This window comes from Grammomys surdaster, unplaced genomic scaffold, assembly GCF_004785775.1.
Source record: "Grammomys surdaster isolate TR1022 unplaced genomic scaffold, NIH_TR_1.0 126076, whole genome shotgun sequence".
NCBI lineage: Eukaryota > Metazoa > Chordata > Mammalia > Rodentia > Muridae > Grammomys > Grammomys surdaster.
Genome location: NW_021620885.1, coordinates 6,968,706 through 6,972,697, shown reverse-complemented (window position 1 = coordinate 6,972,697; position 3,992 = coordinate 6,968,706). Strand labels below are relative to the sequence as shown.

The window sequence follows — 3,992 nt, the reverse complement described above, 5'->3', positions numbered from 1 at the left end:
CCCCCTCGGCCCCCCCCTCCCCTTTCCGCCCCAGGTGCCCAGAGGGGGGCTGGGGGGGGAGAGAGAGAGAACTCTGGGAGTTAGTGAAAGGGGATGAGTTGCCATCCAGACTTGGAAGTATGAAGGTAAGGAAAGGCCATGAGGCACACAGAGAAGAGCATAAACAGGTAGTAAGTTATGAGTTAGTCAGTGAAAAAGCCCAAACTTATGGCTTAGGCAATTATTCATGAATAAATAAGCCTTCGAGTCGTTATTCTGGAACTGGGGCATGAGTGAAAAAGCCTGAGGTTACAAATGGTGCACTGAACATGGGGCTAGAAATCCACGTTTAGAGTCTGTGAAATCCTGGGTGGAAGGTGGTTTTCTAGTCAAGCAGTGGGAAATCACGGAGTCAGCCCAGATGGTGACTCAAACAAAAAACAAAAAGTTCTGCTGAGTAGAAAAGCTCGCTCTTCTTCAGTGCTCATTAGCTGCAGCTTCTCCCAAGCAGAGAAGGACTGGAAACCTTGCTACAGAGAGCCAGGTGGGCTGTAGGAAAGGTGAAGCCCAATTCAGGCCCACGGTGGTGGGATTTAGGGTGGAGTGGGGCTGTTAGACTGAGCTGAAGGGGTAGAGCCAACTGCCACAGACACATTGTGGCCTGAGGAGCCTGTAGATGCACAGAAGGGCAGAAGAAACACTTTCCTAGAGCTGCAGTAGGACTGAAAAGCCCCAAACTTCCGAACTGGTAATGTATACTTTAAAAACAGTAAAAGGAAAACAAATATTTAGTCTGAAAATAATGAAATGAAGTCCTCAAAGAGAGAATTCAATAATATTAGAAAGAATTCTCCAGAGGAAAGAGTTTAGAGGAAATTAAATAGAGAAAAAGATATTAAGTTAAGTGTTAAGTTAGGAAAGTGTTAGGAGAAATAAATACACATAAGCGATAAATTCTCTGAAGAAGAGAAAGAAAAATAGAAATGTTTCAAAAGGTGCATAGATGCTAAATAAAATAATAAAAAATCAGAACATAGCCATAGAAATACCGAGTTTCTGAAGAAAGGAGGGAGAAAAAGAAATAAAATAAAATCTCCAAAGAAAAGAGAAAGAAAAATAGAATAAAATCTTTGTGGAGAGAGTTTGACACATTAAAAAAGAATTCCTATGTTAAAAAATAAGAAACATTGCAGAGGAGGGCATTTGGACCTAGATTAATTTTTTTTGACTGTGAACATAAAACTAAATATATGTTCAGTAATGATTGCATATATATATATATATATATATATATATATATATATATATATATATATTCTTTTTAAAAAATCAGAATAAAACAGATTTAGATAAGGGGAGGACTGAAAGATGGACTATTAGCATAGAGGTCATAGAACAAAGATTAGAAGATTCTTTAAATCAGAGTAAAAAATCTTCAGAGGAATCCAATCTGGAGCCTACAATGACAGTTAAAGGTAGCTCCATATTAAAAAAAAATCTGCAAAGCCTTGAGAAATCAGAATGACAACTTGCAGAAATGCAATATACTGAGTTAAGAATCCAATTATGTTTGAAGGCTCATTAGAACAATGCCATATAATAGCTTATATGTTTTGTTTTGTAGGCTTTCAAAATTTAAAATATGTACATGTGTTGATATATCATACAATTGATACATATTCAGGATTCCAATATGCTTTTGTCTTGAGTTCTAAAAAGGTTGATTCTGAGATTGCAAATTTATTACAGATTATGACTATCTTGGAGATACCTTTATGGATTAAAGATGACAATGCTTCAACATATGTATTCATTAGAATACAACAATACTTTAGACATTATGACATAAAACATGTGACTGGGATATCTCATAATCCTACAGGACAAGCAACTGTAGAGAAATCTTACAGGACTTTAAAAGAAAATGCTCATAGAACAAAAGGGGAATATGGGATCTCCCAAAGAACATTTAAGTTATGCTCTACTGACTTTACATTTTTAAAATGTCAATGAGAAGGATAGCATAGCTGTTGAAAAGCACAAGATCTTAGGATCACTAAATTAGATCAGTATGAATATGTGATATCTCATGTTATGTTGGGGAAGAGGTTTTGTCTTTGTTTCAACATGGAAAGAACAGATATGAATTCCATCAAAATTAATAAAAATTAGATTTGACAAGGGAAGACCTTCTGAAGATCTAGGCCTCATCCATGAAGAAAGAAACCAAATACAAAACAGGAACACAAATGCTGATTCCTCTGCAGGGGAACAGCTCAGAGACACAGAAGTGTCTCAGCATAGGAAAGAAATCTTGCTGGCTACACAGTTCTTAAGACTTATCATGGCATCTTTTCAAATGGCATGGATAGAAATTTATATTACAGTTTGGATATATTGTCTAACAGTTGAAATAAATTAGACAAATATCTAGTTAAGAAAGATTCAAAGGTAATTATGTGATAATAGAATTTTTATTTGTTTGAAGCATGGGTCAGTATGTAGCCTAAATCAGCCTTGAACTTGAAGTTTTTCTGCCTCACTTTCTGGAATGCTGGGATTACAGGAATGTACCATGATTACCTGGGATACGGTATTTTTTTTTTAATGATCATATGCCAAATACTAATATATCAAGAGGAGAAAAATCTCTCATTTTTGAATCAACTGTGTGATGTTACCCGTGTGATTGTTACTGACAACTGGGTGTTGAGACATACTGTGGTCAGTATGTCTGAGCTTACATTTTGTAAGTTCATCTCTTTCTGTTTTCTATTCTGTGGAAATGTGTACAAGGTGAAGGGCATCACTTCATCTTCTCGTTCATAGCAGACTTAGCTTTCTGATAATTCAATCCAACCACCTCATTTGACTTAACTGAACCAGTTCAGTGTAGTCCCCAAAAGGCTATTTGAGGCTGCAACCTTGTCTCCTTTCTCTGACTCTGTAGTTTAGGATAGGAAAGCCAGAGCTGCTGAGATTCTTTAGGTCCAAGTGGAAGCTTGAAACAGCAATGAAAAGAATGAAACAAGCCATGATTCTGATGAAATGACTCCATCACTGAAGCCAACCCAATATCTGTCCAGCTCAGAATCTTCAGCTTTCTGAGTCAGCCCATCTGCTCCATTCTTTAAAACTGCTCTGGGTCAGGGGTTTGATTGTGTCCTAATGGACTATATTGTAGTGAAGAAACTCTGGCTCCATAGTTTGAAATTCTAAGACTTGAATCCTGGTATTTATAGACATAAAAACTCAGTTGGCAAGTTTTCCACTGACTTTAATCCTAATATAGCCATTTTTATTTTTTTATTTTTTTAAAAAAAGAGAACAGTAGTACCAGAAAAATATATAAGTATTAAATACTTTGTTCAGAACAGTTCTTCATAATGATTCTCTGAAATATAATGTAGGTTTGATATATAAATTCAAATCAATCAATTCTTAATCTGAAATTATAAGAAATTTAAATTATTTCTTCTAAACTACTGATGAACATTAATGAAATACATATCCCAAATCTTGGCACTCCCTTAGGTTTAAAATAAGGATACTTCACAGGGGTGCCAGGGCCCAAATGGTATCTCTACAACAGAACTCCTAAATACAAGGCTCAGGAGACATTGAAGAAGAGGGTTGGAAAAATTATAAGAATCAGAATATATCTTCTCTATATGACCATCAAGTAACAACAATATGGCTGCCTCAATAAGATCAGAACAATTCCAAAACCAGTAGATAGCACAACATCTATGGGAGAATATCACAAGATGAAGAGAGAGGCAATTAATGACTGTTGAGAAACTGAATTCATCTTCCCCAGAAATGAGTTCCTTATTTTGTTATCCAATAACAAATGGTCAGTGGTAAAAACCACATGTGTAAAAGCAACCCAGAATGGAATCATCGCATCATGTTTCTATATTGGATAACATATTTGCAGCAATATCATTTAAAGGAAAAGAGACCATGAATGAGAGAGGGGGAGAGGGAGGGAGGGAGACAGAGGAGGGAGG

General features: G+C 36.1%; 1 protein-coding gene across 1 annotated transcript in view; it reads right to left on the bottom strand.

Annotated features, from left to right (window-relative positions):
- Positions 1–3,992, bottom strand: part of LOC114611047 — a 124,762-nt gene that overhangs the window by 77,616 nt on the left and 43,154 nt on the right. The window lies entirely within an intron of this gene.